Source organism: Trachypithecus francoisi, unplaced genomic scaffold (assembly GCF_009764315.1).
Source record: "Trachypithecus francoisi isolate TF-2019V2 unplaced genomic scaffold, Tfra_2.0 Lachesis_group0, whole genome shotgun sequence".
NCBI lineage: Eukaryota > Metazoa > Chordata > Mammalia > Primates > Cercopithecidae > Trachypithecus > Trachypithecus francoisi.
Genome location: NW_022681453.1, coordinates 63,578,534 through 63,598,525, shown reverse-complemented (window position 1 = coordinate 63,598,525; position 19,992 = coordinate 63,578,534). Strand labels below are relative to the sequence as shown.

Here is a 19,992-nt window from a genome sequence, read left to right as displayed (position 1 = left end):
CCTCCTGGGTTCAAGCGATTCTCCTGCCTCAGCCTCCCATGCAGCTGGAACTACAGGTATGTAACACCACACCCGGCTAATTTTTTTTTTTATCTTTGTAGAGACAAGGTTTCGCCATGTTGCCCAGGCTGGTCTCAAACTCCTGAGCTCAAGCAATCTGCCCGCCTCCCAAAATGCTGAGATTACAGGCGTGAGCCACTGTGTCCAGCCTACTTCACACTTTTTCCTAACTTTGTCTCCCAGTCACCAGGTTCTCTTCATTACAAAAAAAGAAAGGTCACTAGATTACTATTCTTAAATATTCTCTTACCCATTCAAATATCAACAATGGTTCGCCACTGCATACTGACTTAAGTTAAAACTCCTCAGACTTCAGCCAGGAATGGTGGCTCATGCCTGTAATCCCAGCACTCTGGGAAACCGAGGTGGGCAGATCATTCGAGGTGAGGAGTTTGAGACCAGCCTGGTCAATATAGCAAAACCCTGTCTCTACTAAAAATGCAAACATTAGCTGGGCGTGAGGTCATGTGCCTGTAATCCTGGATACTCGGGAGGCTAAGGCAGCAGAATTGCTTGAACCCAGAAGGCGGAGGTTGCAGTGAGCAGACATTGCACCACTCCAGCCTGGGTGACAGAGTGAGACTCTGCCTCCAAAAAAAAAAAAATTCCTCAGACTTCAAAAAACTTGAAACCATCCAATAATCATGGAATAGATAAATCTACTGTGGTATATTCATATGATGGAATACCACACAGCAATGAAAAAGAATAAACAACTGCCTAACATAACATGGATAAAACTCACAGACATGCTCCTTGAGAAAAAGAAACTAGACACAGAAATTGGGTTCTATTTATACAAAATTCAAAAACACACAACACTACTCTGGTATGACAAAAGTCAGAATAATAGTTATTTTTGGTTGGATGAGATCAACTTGGAAATGGCACATGAGGCATCCTTCTGGAAGTTGGAAATGTCCTGTATATTGAACTGGGTGGTGGCTACATAAATTTATACCTAAGTACCCTTAAGATTGGAGCACTTTACTGTATGTATCTCAATAAATTTTCAAAATCCAAGTTAGCCTGAATTTTGAGATAGTCTGCCTACTTTCCAGTTTTATTTCCCTCCATTCCTCAACATAAACCCTAAATTATAGCTAATCTAGACCACCAACCCCTAAACATACCCTGAACTCTGCTCACTGTCACTCATCACTCCTTCTTCTAGGAAAGCCAACCCTCACCATTTTGCCTATTATCTTATTTATCCTTCAAGGTCTAAGTTATACCACTAATTTCTCCACAAAGCCAACCCTGAACAAACCTGCCATAGTACTTGTGTCATAGACGGATGTGTCTATTTTGTCCCTGGATGAATTCCTGAAGCACACGGACTGTGTCATATATAAACATGTATCCTTCACACTCCCTACCATAGAACCTTGCACACAGTAAATATAAAAATATTCCCTGAATTAATTCTGGCAGTCCATCAAAGTATCCTTCAGTCTAACCCTCCTTCTCATATCCATCCATCACTGCTTCTACTCACAATTCATCCCATAGTTCACATACTTAGTTTCTGTCATTCAACAAATAATTGAGCACCTACTACATGAAAGAAACTGAAACTATACTCTAATGTACTCCACTAAACTACCCAAAAATATAATCCAACTTCAGCTGCTGCCATTTGAATATTTCTACAACTCTAAATTTCCAGTCAGCCAGGCGTGGTGGCTCACACCTGTAATTCCAACACTTCGGAAAGCCGAGGGAGGGGATCACTGGAGCCCAAGAGTTTGAGATCAGCCCAGGCAACATGGTGAGACCACATCTCTACAAAAAATATTAAAAATTAGCCAGGCGTGGTGGCACATGCCTGTGGTCCCAGGTACTCAGAAGGCTGAGGCAAGAGGATCACTTGAGCCCACGAGGTAGAGGCTGCAGTGAGCTGCTGTGTTCACATAACTGCACTCCAGCCTGGGCAACAGATCAAGAGCCTGACGTTTGTTCATTCATTAATAATAAATAAATAAATAGTGCATTTCTAGTCATCTTCCCCCTTCCCTACCTCCAATTGCATTCCACTCCCATATTCTAATCTTACTGCTATCAAACTAATTCAAGCCCTTCTTAATTTCTTCAGTAGCCACCTAACTGGGCTTTTTTTTCCTAACTGGTCTTTTCACATATAATCTTACCCTACCACCACATTACTCACAATCTATCCAGTAAGGTATAGCTACAGCCAGGTGAAGCTATCTAATATACAGTCCTCGGCTCAATTCTCTACTCAGAAAAGTTCAACAGTTATACACTAATGATGTATGCTAACATACTTTAATCCTATGTTAACATACTTTAATTCTCACATCCTCACCATAACCCTTGCCAGGAAAGTATGATTATCAATTTGATGAGAAAATGGAAACTCAGAAAGGAAATAATTCTCCATAATCATACAGTGGGTAAACAGAAGAGCCAAGACTAAAACCCAGCTTCTGTTTGCTTACCAAGCACAACACTACATCATATCAAATACAAACTACTTAGCTTAGCTTTCAAGACCATTCATTTTCAACCCACCCCCAACTGACTGTCCTACCTTGTATTATACCTTATTCATGAACTCTATGTGTTCCAAACTATAGATTGTGATCAATTATTTTGTCAGTCATGAAATCAGTTTAATGAGGAACAATCAGCTTTTTTTTCTTCCCCCTTGGCCAGCTTTTTTTCTTTTTAGTCAAACAAAATAGACAACATCTAATTGCATCTACCATTGTAAGGACAGTTACTGTATTATGAAACTTTTTGTTTTACCCACACAAAAACATTCACACATGCATATATTAGATGGAAGTGTGACATGTATTTCTTACTACAGGTCACAGTTTAAAAATTTAAACCTAACTTACCATTCCCCACATCTCCTGGGCTTCTCACCTCCACAGCTTTGCTTATGCTAATCTCTCAGGCAGGAATGCTCTCTTTCAGTAATCTTTGCAAATCAAAATCCTATCAATCCAAAACTTAAAAAAAAAAAAAAAAGAATCCTATCAATCCCTTCAAAGACTAGCTAAAATTCCACTTTTATGCCATTAAAATGCTGTCTCAGGTTTTCTCCTAATCAAATGCATTTTCTGCCTTTTAAATTCAGTAATATTTGGTATATTTGTGACTCACAGATATATTTGTGATTACAGTACAGGTATTTGTCCACAAGCCCAGCTGCCCTACCAGAAAATAAATCCCAAAGGATTTATTCCTGACAGCAAAGCATTATATGCTTTTGCATATAACAAATGTGCATTATCTATTAAAGAAAACTCATTCCATTATTTTCTGAAACCCCTAGTTATAAATCAATATAATTTAATATTTTCTACTATATTCCAACCTTCTGTTGACTCTTATCCTTCAAATAGCCTTACCATCTTCCCCCTCAGAACAGCCCTCTCAAATAATCCTCTTTACCTTCCATCTTCTCATGCTTTCCTCCAAACACAGCTTGTCATATTTCAGTAATCTTTTCCTTCCTTCAGAATCATCCTTTCTATAAGATACCACTTTTCCTTCCCCATCTGCTCATCTTCTACCTTATTCCTAGTTCTCTAACATCCATACACATTGATCTATATTCTTTAAACAGATTTTTCTTTTCTTCACCATCTCTTTAACCAGACTTCTTTAATTATCTCAATTCACTGCTAGTGCATATAGTTTGGCAGCCCCATTAAGTCCTTTGTAGAAAAAGGCAGGTTACGAATAAATGAAAAAGAAACATAAAACATATAGACAATTCAGAGCTAAATTATTTCAAATATCTCATTCATTCATTCATTCATTCATTCAACAAGCTTGTGTCTACTGGACACATGCCCTCAGTTCTGTCTATTCTATTCCGTAATTCAGAAAGCAGCTTTGAGAAAAGCATGCAGGAAAATGCCAGGATAACAGGGCCAAGTTGACTCATGCTCTTCTCTCATGAAGGCCAAGTAATTTGTGGTGTACAGGCTCATAAAAGAACAACTAAAAGTTACACTATATAAAGATGGAAAACAGACCCCACAGTTGTTTCAGGGGGCTCAACATCTACCAAACAAATGTAAATCTGAAAGGAACAAACCAGTAGGAGTAGCTAAAACGAAACAGGCAGAAAGCATTCAGACAAAAATAGATCTAGACTCTAGGTTCACTTTAGGGCTGCAAGAGAAATTTGGAGTCATTTAGTTTCTCTCTGAGATCCCTAAGGAATCTTTTCAAATATCAAGCTAAAGTATGGTTCACTTAAATCATTTCACCAAACCTTAGCCAATGTTCATTTCTCCATTCCCTGAACTCCTACAGCACTTACTGTCTGTAAAACTCATTTGTGAACTTAAACTATCTTGCTCAAGGTAATAAAATTATTAACAAATATACTCAGAATTTATTTCATCTGAGAAAAATGAATTTCTTAAAAAGAATTTATTTACATATTCAAATCAGTATGGTCCTCTTTAAAGTAAGTTACTTTGGAAGGCTACCACTTACTCATTTATTCACTCCATCCATCCAACCAGGTGATGCACTCAACCAACATTTACGTAGTGCCTAACTAACAACACGTGAAGCTATCACCCCTGTTCAAAATATTCCCAACTTCCTCCTTGGGAGTGTTTTCAGAATCAGCTAATAAGTCAACCAAGAAAATTATTCCCATTTCTGTGATTAACTGGATTTAAGGCAAAACTATTCTTTATTCACTCTATTTGATATTGACTAACCTTCAGCATTTCTAAAAATCAAACTTTCAAAGTAAAAAGCTCTGTCATCAATGAGACCATTCAGAATAAGATTATACCATGTATTATTTAAAAGTGTGCCTCTTGGCCTGGGACGGCAACTCACGCCTGAAATCGCAGCACTTTGGGAGGCCGAGGTGGGTGGATCACTTGAGGCCAGGAGTTCGACACCAGTCTGACCACATGGTGAAATCCCATCTCTACTAAAAAATACAAAAAATTGCCAGGAGTGGTAGTGCACGCCTGTAGTCCCAGCTACTCGGAGACTGAGGCAGGAGAATCACTTGAACCTGGAAGGCAGAGGTTGCAGTGAGCCAAGATGGTGCCACTGCACTCCAGCCTGGGTGACAGAAAGGCTCCGTCTCAAAAAACAAACAAACAACAAAAGTGTGCCTCCTGGGCTGGGTGCAGTGGCTCACACCTGTAATCCCAGTGCTTTGGGAGGTTAAGGCAGGTGGATCACCTAAGGCCAGGAGTTCGAGACCAGCCTGGCCAACATGATGAAACCGTGTCTCTACTAAAAATACAAAAATTAGCCAGGGGTAGTGGTGTGTGCCTCTAGTCCCAGCTATTTGGTAGGCTGAGGCACAAGAATCAGTTGAACTCAGGAGGCGGAGGTTGCAGTGAGCCAAGATCGCACCACTGGACTCCAGCCTGAGTAACAGTGAGATCCTGCCTCAAAAAAAAAAAGCCATAGAAGCCTGGAAACATTTTAGCGTCATTTTAACAGATTTCCAGATTTCCCACACTAAAACTCTCCAGAAGACAAAGAATACTGCAATCTCAAAAAAAAAAAAGGTGTGCCTCTCGGAAGGATTGTGAACTCCTAGCAGACAGGGACCATGTTTTACTTACCTTTATTGACCCCTTCCCCCAACAGCACACAATAGGTACTTAATAAATAGGGAAACTGTATAGAATTGTACTCAAAAGTTAATTCAGAAAAGGCGTTCTAAAAACATTCTGAACACTGCTACTGAAAATGACCACCAAAATATAAAAAATTCTTATCCAGAGATATAATTTTGATATTTGTTTTTAAAAATCAACTTTCTGAAATCTTGTACCATTACTGAATTATTTCACAACTGTCTTTCTCTCTCAAAAGAATGTAAATACTACTTTGGGAGGCCAAGGTAGGAGGATCACCTGAGGTCAAGAGTTCAAGACCAGCCTGGCCAACATGGTGAAATCCCACCTCTAACAAAAATACAAAAATTAGCCAGGCATAGTGGCACGCTCCTGTAATCTCAGCTACTTGGGAGGCTGAGGCAGGAGAATTGTTTGAACCCGGGAGGCAGAGGCTGCAGTGAGCTGAGATCGCACCACTGCTCCCCAGCCTGGGCAACAGAGCAAGACCCCATTTCAAAAACAAAAAAATTGTAAATACTATAACTTCCTTGAGAAAAGAAGCTTATGTTATTTTTACTATCCTAAAAAAGAATTAAATCAGACAGTCCTAAAACAGTCATTTATGTCTGAGGTATAAAAAAATCTAAATTAAACCAGCACCCTGCTACAGACCAGATTTTACTCCAGATTAAACTAGCCTCAAATTTAGAAGAGATCCCCCGGTCCCACCTCTTCGAAGTTGTTACAGAACCGTTGCAATTCCATTCTAATCTATTCTATCTTCTTCCCTTAAATCTAAAGGTCCTCTCCAGTCAGATATCCCTTTTGTCCTGCACGCTGTCAAACACACACACACACAATTTTGTCTACAATACCCGCACAGTACTCAGCAATTTCATACAATCCCACTATTATCGCTAACAGTGAACACTACTTTCTATCAGTCATTCAACAGGTATTTATTAAGCACTTAAGAATCAACCTGCTGTGAGTTTCCCTAGAGACTACAGGAAGTCTCTGATCTAGAACAGGTTACAATGTACCATTTGCAAAACAAAGAGAATAACTGTCACAAATACAAAATTTAGCAATACATAAACTACTTGTGAATACTGTTGCCACTGAAAGTAAGGAAAACTCTGAAGAGGTGCCATTACTTTGACTCCCAAAAAGAAGTGGAGCAATATTTATTCTCCCAATATCCACCACAGTGATTTGCACCTCATACACAACTTTCAAAAACACTAATAATTTATGACTTTATCCTAACATATGAGATTGAGCCCAGTATAGTTTTTTCCTACCACATTCCCAACATATTAGTGACTTAAACATGCTAATTTCCTTAAAAGTAACAAAAATTTTAGTCTCATCACCATAAGGTAAACCTCCTTCACATTAACTATATCCAAATCCCCTTAAAATTCTTTACCTTTTCTTCAGCCTCCTCAAAGTGTATCACCATCTCCACCAAACCCTGTTCCTCTTCCTCATCCTCCTCTTACCACATTTCCCCATCACATCCCCCAAAAAATACATGTCCACGCCAATCCATCCCCTACTAAAAATAAAAACGTAAGAATTGTGGCCGGGCACTGTGGCTCAGGCCTGTAATCCTAGCACTTTGGGAGGCTGAGGCACAGATCGCTTGAGCCCAAGAATCAACCTGCTGTGAGTTTCCCTAGAGACTAGAGGAAGTCTCTGCTCTAGAGCTCAAGACCAGTCTGGGCAACACAATGAAACCCCGTCTCTATAAAAAAAAATACAAAAAAATTAGCCGGGAGTGGAGGCGCACACCTGTATTCCCAGCTACTTGTGGGGCTGAGATAAGAGGATTGCTTTAGCCCAGGTGGAGGCTGCAGTGAGCTGAGATCACGCCACTGCACTTCAATCTGGGTGACAAAGTGAGACCTTGTCTCAAAAAAAAAAAAGGGGGGGGCAGGGCGAAGTGGTTCACGCCTGTAATCCCAACATTTTGGGAGGCCAAGGCAGGCAGATTATGAGGTCAGGAGATCGAGACCATCTAAGGTGAAACCCTGTCTCTACTAAAAATACAAAAAATTAGCCGGGTGTGGTGATGGGCACCTGTAGTCCCAGCTATTCAGGAGGCTGAGGCAGGAGAACTGCTTGAACCCAGGAGGCGGAGGTTGCAGTGAGCCGAGATTGCACCACTGCACTCCAGCTTGAGTGAGAGCAAGACTCCGTCTCAAAAGAAAAAATGCCATAGAAGCCTAGAAAGAACATTCAAGGGTCATTTTAATGCATTTCCAGATTTCCCACACTAAAACTCTCCAGAAGACTGTCAAAGAATACTGCAATCTGCTAACTAATTCCAAGATGAACAACTATCATTGTCAAGCAACTCCTCTTCATCTCTAACAAGCAAACCTTATTCTGCAAAGATGGTTCCTACAACATGGTCTTTCTCATAGGTCCATCCAAACTTCCCTTTATCATCTCATCCAGCATTTTTAGTATAATTGTCAATGTTCCTTCTACTTCAGGAGAGCCATATATAGGCTAAATCCCTATAATATAATGGGGAAGCAAGAGATACAGCCTAAGATTGTTGGACTCTAAAATCAAGGTTTAAGCATATTATTTAAAAATATAAACACATCGAATAAACTAAAATAACTATCAAAGGTCAGAAAGGAGGAGAAAGGGGATAACGTCAATGACAACATTCATAGATTCCCTGATAATGTCATTTTGATAAATCAAGAAATAATATTATATGCCTATTACTTGGAGACATGGAAAAAAGCACGGTAAGAAATACAAATTAATGCTTAGAAGTAGCGGCCTCAGTAAAGTGGAACTGCAATAGACAGGTGAGACTGGGCTGTTTTTCATTATAAGTTCCCTCAGAACAATTTGATAATAAAAGGGTAGAGGCTGGGCACGGTGGCTCACGCCTGTAATCCCAGCACTTTGGGAGGCCAAGGCGGGTGGATCACCTGAGGTCAAGAGTTCGAGACCAGCCTCACCAACATGGAGAAACCCCATCTCTATTAAAAATACAAAATTAGCCAGGGGTGGTGACAGGCACCTTTAGTCCCAGCTACTTGGGAGGTTGAGGCAGGAGAATTGCTTGAACCTGGGAGGTGGAGGTTGCAGTGAGCCAAGATCACGCCACTGTACTCCAGTCTAGGCAACAAGAGTAAAACTCCGTCTCAAAAAATATAATTTTTTAAAAAATGTTAAAGGGTAGAAAGACAACGACATATTTAAGGGCATTCTGCTTACAAAAATTAAAAGAACAGATAATATACAGTGCTGGTGAGAGAAAAGGGAAGGAAGACTAGCCTTCTCATGCCATGATGACAATACAATTGAGTACAGCATACTATGTTTAAAAAAAAAGCCCTAGAAAGGCAAGGTGGGTCACACCTGTAATCCCAGCACTTTGAGAGGCCAAGGCGGGAGGATCACTTGAGGCCAAGAGTTCGACACCAGCCTGGCCAACACGGCGAAACCCCATCTCTACTAAAAATACAAAAATTAGCTGGACGTGGTGGCGCATGCCTGTAATCCCAGCTACTCGGGAGGCTGAGGCAGGGGAATCGCTTTAATCCAAGAAGCAGAAAGTTGCAGTGAGCTGAGATCACGCCACTGCACTCCAGCCTGGGTGACAGAGCGAGACTCAGGGGTTAGGTGGTGGGGGGGGAGGGGGATAAGTCCTTTAAAAGAATGAGTGGCCAAGCCACTGTGTCACACCTGTAACCATGGCACCTTGGGAGACCTAGACAAAAGGACTGCTTGAGGCCAGGAGCTGGAGGCCAGCCCGGGCAACATAGGGGGACCTCATCTCTACAAAAGAACTAAATAATTATTGGGGCATAGTGATGCATGCCTATAGTTCTACCTACTCAAGAGGCTGAGGTAGGAAGATCCCTTGAGCCCAGGAGGTCAAGGCTGCAGTGAGGTATGATCCAAGCCACCGCACTCCAGCTTAGGGGACAAAGTGAAACCCTGTCTCAAAAAAAAAAAAAAAAGAATGAGTAAATCTGGCCGGGCACGGTGGCTCACGCCTGTAATCCCAGCACTATGGGAGGCCGAGGCGGGCGGATCCCCTGAGGTCAGGAGTTTTGAGACCCTCACCATGTTGGCCAGGCTGGTCTCAAACTCCTGACCTCAGGTGATCTACCTGCCTCGGCCTCCCAAAGTGCTGGGATGACAGGCATGAGCCACCGCGCCCAGCCGTATATAGTTTTTTCTTAATAAAAGGTGAATAATACTCAGGTAGTTTTTAAGAGTATGGTTCTAGCCCAGAGTTCCCTCTTGGAAATCTGGGCTAGTGTGAGCTCAGCAAATCCAGAGACAGCTTGGTTCATTTCCTGATATAGAGATGCTAATCCTCCCTCCAACCTGGCTCTAGAGTCATCCAGTCTCCTAGGTTCCCCTAGACCTTATGATAACTAGTCCTGACCTCCTTGCAACCTAAAACCAAAACAGATATTCTAGATCCTCCATTCTGCAGGCCCACATTTTGCTGGCTGATTTGTTTTCTTCAATACCACTATGCCTCAATGAGAGTATTCTCTTCACTGGAGAACTCCCTCACAGTTCACATCAGGAACTGTGAATGGCAGAAGATCTCCCACCAGCCACAGATTTATGGAACCAATCCAGCCAACTAGACTAATTTGAGCTACAAATGAAGTATCCAAAGAAGAGCCACCAAGCATGTGCATGTATTCCCCCCACCATTAATTATAATCTTGTGTACTGCAATCCAGGCTGAATAGCACCAATTTTCCTGGACCAGATAAACTGGGCAGTGAAGAAAACCACCCAGTCAATTAATTTTCATTGCCAGGATAGTATTTACCCAACCTCCGGTAAGTGTTAATACTTCAAATTTTCTAAAATCGAAGCTCCATGGCCTAAGGAATCCTCACAGGCCCGGCCCTTTCTCAAGGTCTGCTTCAGAGGTTCTCATATTCATTGGTGCACGTCTAAAATGTCACAGACCAAACTACAGACTAAAATCTAATTCTCAGTGACCCCAACCACAGCCCAGACCCACACTTACCAGATGTCATCTACTGAAGAGCCCACACAGGTTCGGAACTAGGCCATCCCGGCCCATCTGGAATAACTCTTCAGTCCTTAGGCCAATATTTATTAATTATACTACATCTGTCTATTCTATTATGCATTCCCTGCATCTTCTCTACTATTTAGCACTCCCTCTAGCTTCAAACGCGATCCTTTCTATTCACGGGAACTCCTATCTCCTTCTTTCCTTCCCTGAGAAACGCTTCAGTTATTTCCATAATGAAATACCTAACGTATCTGCACAATGAACACCCCCCAGAATCCTCAAGACTCCTCCACAGCCATCTCCCCGCATTCCTCCACCTCTCCGGCATCTTTCCCCCGGCCCCTCTCCCTGTTCGCACTCCCTCTACGTTTCCTGCAAGCATTCCCTTTTCTCCAACCCCTGCCCTTCCCTTCTCCCAAAGAGCACACTCCGGCAGCAACAGTGACTGAGGCCTGCGGTGCATAAAGCACTGCACCAGGCACGGTGGACAGAGCCCTGGTGTCTCCCTAGCTTTTTCACACCCACACCCAGCACCCTCTGTCCTCCCCGTGCAAACATCCCACCTCCTCCCCTACCTCTGACACCCGCCTCCAGCCTCGGAGGCCGTCTTCTCGCCTCCGCCACCCCCGTCATTATCCCTCCTCAACCCCCCAACCCACCCTCCGCGCCCTGCTTCCTCACGTCCCCCGGCCAGCCCCAGCGTTTCCCTCGGCCTCGGCCGGCCCCCTGGCCACCCCCAGCCTCGCCACGGCTCGCTCCCCCCGGGGTCAGGCCGTTACCGCCGCGCGCTCCCCCCGCGCGCCGCCCCCTCCCCCTCCCCCGCCCTCCCCCGGGCCCGGGCCTGCCAGGCCGAGCGCTTTACCGCGGGCGGGCGCCGAGTCGCGCGGTCACCGACTGCAGGCGGCGGCAGCTCCAACCTTTCTAGGGGCCTTGAGAGGAGGGGAAGGGGGGAGGGGGGAGAACTTTTGCTGTGGCAGCTTCGGCAACAGCTCCCACCCCTGCGCCTTTCTCCTCTTCCTCCCCCTCCTCCTCCTCCTCCTCTTCCTCCTTCTCTTCCTCCTCCCAGAGCAGTAGAGACGCAGACATGCCGCAGCTAGAGCGCCGCCGCGGTCGCCGCCACTGCCGGCCCGGTGCATTGTGGGAAGCCCCGCACACGGGAAGCGCTCCGCGGCGCCCGCCCTCGTCTGGCGCAGAGACCTGGCTGGGAAGACACAGTGTGGCTTCGATTCCGGCGCCTGCGTGTCACCAGCCCAGGGTGGCCGTGGAAGCTGGACCCGAGCCGCAGGCCCCCCAGGCTGGGCCCGGAAAGAAAGCGGTTTGAAAAAGATCGGAACTGAGGAACTGTCTTAGAGCGGGGGACTCCCTGCTCCTTCAGCCTTAACCAATGCCCAGCGTTCAGAGAAGTGGAGGACTCGGGGATTCGGGAGCGTTTCAGGCCTGGGGAAATGGAAGGGTCGGGGACCTAGATGAAACGTTGTTTGCCAGAAATTTCTTGGCTTTTTCACTTATTCTCTCTTAACTAGTCCTCCGCCGCCACCTCCAGTCGTTGGCCTCTACCACCTTCAAATGCCACCTTTTCCGGAAGATGTAGCCCTGCGTCCTTGAAACTGGCAAACCCTATTAGTGTCCGCAAGCTGAGATGCGGGGTGTGGGCATAGAGACGGATCAAGAGATCCGGCCCTGGACCCTCTTGGGCAGAACTTTGTCCTTCTCATTTCACCTAAAGTCCAAACTTTGTATGGCAAAGACTTGGTAATGATCTCTATAGAGCTAGGATTACACAGTTGTCTCATCGTTTGGGGGCCCTTGAGCCAAATTGTGACCTCCTTAATGATGCCTTCATCAACTAACATTAGGCGACCTGAGGTGCTTGTGCGTACTGCCATCGTTTACAATTATTCATCTTTGTGTACCCACCCTAGCACAAGGTCAGCCATATAACATAAAAGATGCTCAGTGAATGTTGAGTAATTGTGAGCATCTGGAACTTGCAGTTGGGATAAAACGCCTTCATTGCGATTTCTTCATAATAATCTGAAGATTCCATTTAGCGCCTCTCTGCGGTACTTAAACGTAACCTTTGAGGGGAGAGGGAAAAGAAAAGGCATGGAAATATCTATAAAGCCATTTCTGGTGTCCTCCTTCCCTTTTCCACACCCACCTTCCCACCCCTTGCCAACTAAATGTTCATTTGAATAGTGCTTTTTGGCAAAACTCCAAACTCCTGCATTATGCACTTGTGATGACACTGAATTAGATTAGTGTCTGCAAGGTTAATGTTCCCTCAGGCATTAACCTTAGTAAATTGTGATGCCTGTTTAGAAATAGCTAAGGCCCAGAGATTCAGCTTCATTTAGACACAGGTAACTAAGAGCAAGAGTAAACCACAGCTCTACAATCAGCTCTCTGTGCTTTTGCCATTAAAAAATACAAATTTTAATAAGATGACTGCGCATTTTCTGAATGTTAATTGCAACGAAACAGTGATACAAGTTAGAGCCAAGGGACAGTTATCTGGAGGACAGCCTTCTGGCAGCTTCTAGCACCTGCAATGGCATCAAATTCAGATGTCATAATAAAAAACACCTCTGGCAGCAAGGAACCCTACTCAGTATTAGGCAGTGGGAAAACTAATAACTGAGGTTACACCCAATGGGCTAGGATTGATTGGTTTGCTATTAGGAATAGATCTAGTTCTCTGCTCAGCAGCCTAACGAAGAAGCAATAGAGAAATAGCTGTCTAAAATGGGCAGAATGAAGAGCACTACAGGGATAGTAACAGCAGAAGCAATGGTGAGGAGCAAGTGTAGGTCCTTTATAAGTTAAACTGGAGAAACTTCTCAGCTTGAGGTTGGCTCTCCATGCTCCTCTTGCTCACTTCCCTAAACACCACCCGTAGGTACTCAGCCTACTTACTTTTCCTTTTTTTTTTTTTAATTTTTATTTTGAAATAATTATAGACTCACAAGAAGTTGCAAAAATAGTCCAGAGTCCCATGCTTCCCCCAATGGTGACATCTTATAAAGCTCTAGTAAGACATCAAAACCAGTGTCAACCTAAATAACAGAGAGGCTTTCTAAAAGATAATGTTTATTTGGGAATAGAGCATTGCAATGAAAATATGCATCTCATAGTTTAACTGTCTGCATAGACAAAGGTGTTTAAAGGAAAAAATGGAAAGGATTACATAATTGTTTTGAAATAATTATCCTTGACTATAAAGATCAATAACAAGGGTGACGCCAGTCCGAGATTGGACAGGCATTTGCTGGGCAGATGTCCTTGCAGAAGTATTTTTTGTGTAAGGTTGTGATGGCCTTTGTACAAGGTTGTGGTTTTTGCAGCCTTTTTTGATAGTTTTTGTTATCAGGCATACAAATGTAAGAACCCTCTCTTTCGTAGCCTTCCCTAGCTCTATTTGTCAGGGTTTCTTAACATTAGTGACTCCATTTTGATTGTGACAACTTTCACACCAGGAAATCGACGACGGTACATTACTGTTTACTAGACTACAGAATGTATTTGCCATTTTCTTAACCTGTGTTCTGTTTATTGTGTGTGTGTGTGTGCGCGTGTGTAGTTCAGTGCAACTTTGCCTCATTTACAGATCCTTGTAACCACCCCTATAATCAAGACATAGAACTGTTCCATCACCACAAAATAACTCCCTCATACTACCTTTTTGTATTCACAAATCCCCCTCCACACTGCAACTGCTCTCCCAACTCCATGCCTGTCCTCTAGTAACCACTAATCTATTCTCCATCTCTATATTTTCATAATTTCAAAAATGTTATGTAAGTGGAATCATATAGCATGTAAACTTTTGAGATTGATGTTTTAACCTAAACATAAAGGTCCACAGCTCAAGGAAATCTAAAAGGCACAGTCACTTGCAGCTGATGGTTTCCAAGTGGGAATGTGATATTTAGGAAATCAAGAGAAGTCAGGAATCTGAGTTTTGGGGTGAAATCTCCCAAATATTAAATGTTGACAACTCATTGCATTTTTTTTTAAGAACACAAAAGCATGTCAGACAAAACAGGCTTGTGGGCCAGATTAAGCCCATAGCCCGCAATATATCTTCTCTGATGTTACCTAACCCACAGAGGCTGGAACCACTGTTCTGACGAGTGAGATTCTCAGGGGCTCTATGGCCTCTTTCCTCTCTTCTGGCTCTGGAATTAGGTCTGAGGCTTGGTCTTTGCACTCCTTCCAGGATAAGAATGTACTTCCATCTCTTTCCTGCAAAGACTGCACCGGGTCTTCATATCCTCCTCTAGTAATATCTTTGCTTCCTTTTTTCTAATATTCTCAGACTCAGGACTAGATGGAAGTTCTGTCTTCTGTATCCTTGTGGCTCCCTGCAGCACTAGCCATTTGTCAAAGCTGGTTCTACCTTAAGGATAAACTTGTCCTTTTCTTTGCAAAGCTCTAAATTCATAGCTTTGCTACAGATTAGACCTGCCTCTACTGCATCATTCCTACTGTACCCAGAAAAACATGGCTTTTCCTATTCCTAAAGGAGTTCTTTTCCTGGGACATTTCCCCCTGAGTTCCTGCTTTAGATATGCTTTAGGCCTGGGGAAATGGAAGGTTTGGGGACCTAGGTGAAAGGTTATTTGCCAGAAATTTCTTAGCTTTTTTGTTTATTCTCTCTTACCTAGCCCTCCGCTGGAGCGCAAAGGGCATCCCAGATCACTGATATATTCTAAAATTAATGAATAGCCTACTGTCTCCTACTTAGGATATAGAGTGTAGGTAGTTTCTTGAGTTTGAGACAATAAACACTGCACCTCTTAGAAGCATCTAAAGAAGGTACTAGGTTGCACTAAAGTTCATCAGCTGTGAGATAACTAAGGTTTAGAGGAGCACAAGGGAAGACACCACTGAGAGGCCAAGATACACAAGAAAGAATGAAAATGAGGTCTTGGGCCAGGATGATATTAGTGGGTAAGGAAAAAATAAAATAATATAAGGATAATATCTACTAGTGCCTAGAGCTTAGTCTGTTGATTAAGTCCACAGATTCTGCAGCTGAAGTCAAGTGAAGTCAGGGTTTGAATCCTGACTACCACTTACTGGTTTTGCAATCTTAGTTACTTAACCTCTCTGTGCTGTCAAGTGCCCCATCTAGCAAATGGAACTAAGAATAATACCTTCTTTTTAGGGATATTATGGCTATTAAATATTAATAGCATGGAGTGGCTTAGTGTTTATTTATTTATTTATTTATTTTAGAGACAGGGTCTCTGTTGCCCAGACTGGAAGGCAGTGGTACAATCGTGGTTCACTGCGGCCTCAAACTCCCAGCCTCAAGTGATCCTCCCACCTCAGCCTCCTGAGTACCTGGGACTGCAAGTGTGCACCACCATGCCTAGCTGATTTTTGTATTTTTTGCAGCAATAGAATCTGGCAGTATTGCCTAGGCTGATGTCGAACTCCTGGCCTCAAAGTGAGCCTCCCACAGCAGCCTCCCTAAATATTGGGATTACAGGCATGAACCACCACACCTGGCAATGTAAAGCAGAACAATAACTGACACATAGTTAAATGTTCTATGTGGTGTTGATATTGTAGTTGCTATTATTACTATTTAAAATAACCTAAAGGTAATATGAACCAAATTTCCTAAAAATAAAATTCATCAGAGAAAAGACATTAGTTTCTTTTTTTTTTTTTTTTTTTTTTTTTTTTTTTTTTTTTTTTGAGGCAGAGTCTCGCTCTGTCGCCCGGACTGGAGTGCAGTGGCCAGATCTCAGCTCACTGCAAGCTCCGCCTCCCGGGTTCACGCCATTCTCCTGCCTCAGCCTCCCGAGTAGCTGGGACTACAGGCGCCCGCCACCTCGCCCGGCTAGTTTTTGTATTTTTAGTAGAGACGGGGTTTCACCGTGTTAGCCGGGATGGTCTCGATCTCCTGACCTCGTGATCCGCCCGTCTCGGCCTCCCAAAGTGCTGGGATTACAGGCTTGAGCCACCGCGCCCGGCCAAGACATTAGTTTCTACAAGTGGATTGGGGTGAGGAAAAGAATAGAAACTATACAAGGACAAAAAAAAAAAAAAAAAAAAAAAACCGGCCGGGCGCGGTGGCTCAAGCCTGTAATCCCAGCACTTTGGGAGGCCGAGACGGGTGGATCACAAGGTCAGGAGATCGAGACCATCCTGGCTAACACTGTGAAACCCCGTCTCTACTAAAAAAAAAAATACAAAAAAACTAGCCGGGCGAGGTGGCCGGCGCCTGTAGTCCCAGCTACTCGGGAGGCTGAGGCAGGAGAATGGCGTGAACCCGGGAGGCGGAGCTTGTAGTGAGCTGAGATCTGGCCACTGCACTCCAGCCTGGGTGACAGAGTGAGACTCCGTCTCAAAAAAAAAAAAAAAACCATGATGAGAGAAATGATTTAGATGGGAAAATAACTTTCAGAATGTTTACCATGGGGAATAAAAAGGGTATACAATAGGTAGATGACACTAGGAAAAAAATTAACCTGCAAAAAAAAAGAAGTGCCATTATTCAGATATTTTATTTCTGAGCATAATCTTTGCCTGAACAATTTTATAAGGCTGATGACATTGGTCTATTGTAAGGATGCTTGCTACTTTCTATCCAGCCAACAACACCAGTGAATCAAGTGCCTACCTCTTCTTTCCCAAAGTTTAACCAGAGTGAAGACAAGTTAACTGTTCATGTGTTAAAGCTGTGGGTTTTCATAAGAGAGAAATAATGACAATTTGTATCATCCCAAAGTGTTATAGAGATCTCACAATTTGCTTATTGCCAAGATGGTGCAATATAATGCAGAAATGATTTTTTTCTTTCTTGTTTTTACTGTCTTAATATGATTGGAATTAAAAAGCATGTGAGAGTTCTGGACTCATCAAAATATATCAAAACTACCCTGTTATATGTAGCAATTCAACACAGAGAAAGAGGGTTCATTTTCCCTCCATAACTATCTTTCTAACTTGCCAATATTCAGCTTAAATATTTATTTAACACCCACATGCCAAGTGCTACAAATGGCACCACAGAAGGGGTAAAACAGATACAGAGTTGCACTGAAGCCCATCAGCTGTGCAATAACAATGGTTTGGAGGACATGGGAAGATATGGGGAAAAGGTCAAAACAGGCAGAGACACAATAAGCACTGGGGTTAACACTGTTTTACCTTTTCTTTCCTACTTGATTTTTCATGAAGGCAGCCGTTTTACACTTCCTGAAGAAAAGTATGTAGCTATGTAAGAACCCAGTGTTAGGGTTCAAAGAAGATTAAGACATGTTCTAAGTTCATGAGACACTGTAAACTAATGGAGGAAGCTGGGCACAGTGGCTCATGCCTGTAATCACAGCACCTTGGGAGGTGGGAGGATCACTTGAGCCCAGGAGCCGAAGGCTGGCCTGGGCAACATAGTGAGACTCCATCTCTACAAAAAATCAAAAAATTAGCTGGGCATGGTGGCACCTGTAGTCCCAGCTATTTGGGAGGCTGAGGTGGGAGGATCACTTGGGCCTGGAAGGTTGAGGCTGCAGTGAACTATGATCACACCATTGCACTCCAGCCTGGGCATACAGAGTGAGACACTGTATTAAGAAAAATTTTAAAAATGAAATAAAATAAATAATGGAGGAGGCAGATAAAAGGTGAGACAATTTCAGCATTATGTGCTGTGATCACATAGAAGGATATCAGGGGTGCTTTGGGTTCCCACACTGATGTAGCCTACAGATTGGTGTATCTTTCTGATACCAAAATAATACTTTTCCACCAGGTTTATACATCTAAAAATCTACACATGAAATTCTTTACGAAGATCAAACATTATGCAGGACTTTGACATTGAAAGAAGCATTTATCTCCTGATCATTAAAAAAGTGTAAGCTTTGAGGCAAGTCCTTTCCAACACACACACATCTTGTAATGATTGCAGAATAATCTCCACCCTCCATGAACAAAATATAAGCAAGTAAGGTTGAAGAGCAATGGAAGTTGAAAATCAGGTGAAAATGATATGCAGCAGTGGTAGTGAATGATATGACAGTGATAAAATAGATAACTTTCTGGTGGGAGGAGGCCATTTTACCTTTTCTTTCACTAGTTGATATTTCCTAAAGGTAACCATTTTGCACTTTCTCAAAGAAAATTAGGCAGTTACATAAGCTTCATTTTCCCCTTACAATAAAAAGGGGGTGGTTGTAGGGTGGGGCATACGAGACAGCGCATAAAATAGCTGATTTGGGGTTTCGTTTTGTTAGTAAGAAAATAAGTTGCACTGTCACTGTTAGTCATTAACCATCTGGCCTCAGGGCACACATCAGTTAAGTCTGCCTGTGCCCACCCCTAAACTTCCTGCACAGAGGACACCCAAATAACTGATATCCGAAGGGAGAGCCCCAAGTAGGCAAAAACTGTTCACATTTGGGGCATTTTGTTTAAAAAGCCAGGGAATGTGCAGTATATTGAGAAAGTTTCCATCTTTTTTTTAATTTTTTTTTTTTTTTTTTTTTTTAGACAGAGTTTCTCTCTTGTTGCCCAGGCAGGAATGCAATGGCGCTGTCTCGGCTCACTGTAACCTCCACCTCCCAGGTTCAAGCAATTCTCCTGCCTCAACCTCCCGAGTAGCTGGGATTACAGGCATATGCCACCATGCCTGGCTGACTTTGTATTTTTTAATAGATATGGGGTTTCTCCATGTTGGTCAGGCTGGTCTCGAACTCCTGACCTCAGGTGATCCTCCTCGGCCTCCTAAAGTGCTGGGATTACAGGTGTGAGCCACCGCGCCCAGCCTCTTAATGTTTTGATGTTAACAAGATTAACATTAATTAATCCTGGAAGCTCCATTTATCCAAAATACCACATTCCCCAAAATGCCAGATAGGAGAGCTATTATAGAAAAGAAAAATAAAGTATTTGAATACAAATTAATTGCTATAAAACCTTTATTATATATACCTATGGCACAGACTGTTGTAAGAAACAGTGTTACCATCAGTCTTTAAAAATCACATGGCCGGGCACGGTGGCTCAAGCCTGTAATCCCAGCACTTTGGGAGGCCGAGGCGGGCGGATCACAAGGTCAGGAGATCGAGACCATCCTGGCTAACACAGTGAAACCCCGTCTCTACTAAAAAATACAAAAAACTAGCCAGGCGAGGTGGCGGGCGCCTGTAGTCCCAGCTACTCGGGAGGCTGAGGCAGGAGAATGGCGTGAACCCGGGAGGCGGAGCTTGCAGTGAGCCGAGATCCGGCCAGTGCACTCCAGCCTGGGCGACAGAGCGAGACTCGGTCTCAAAAAAA

General features: G+C 43.2%; 1 protein-coding gene across 8 annotated transcripts in view; it reads right to left on the bottom strand.

Annotated features, from left to right (window-relative positions):
* ZNF148 (zinc finger protein 148) overlaps nucleotides 1-11,813 on the bottom strand; it is a 141,644-nt gene extending 129,831 nt beyond the window's left edge. For 4 of the 8 annotated variants that reach the window (XM_033210950.1, XM_033210952.1, XM_033210954.1 and 1 more), the window contains exon 1: nucleotides 11,561-11,813. The gene's annotated coding sequence lies outside the window, so the exon portion shown is untranslated. Of the gene's footprint in view, nucleotides 1-10,686; nucleotides 10,763-11,560 lie in introns of all 8 variants that reach the window. The other 4 variants (XM_033210951.1, XM_033210955.1, XM_033210956.1 and 1 more) reach the window with 2 other exon arrangements.
* Nucleotides 11,814-19,992: the final 8,179 nt, after the last annotated feature.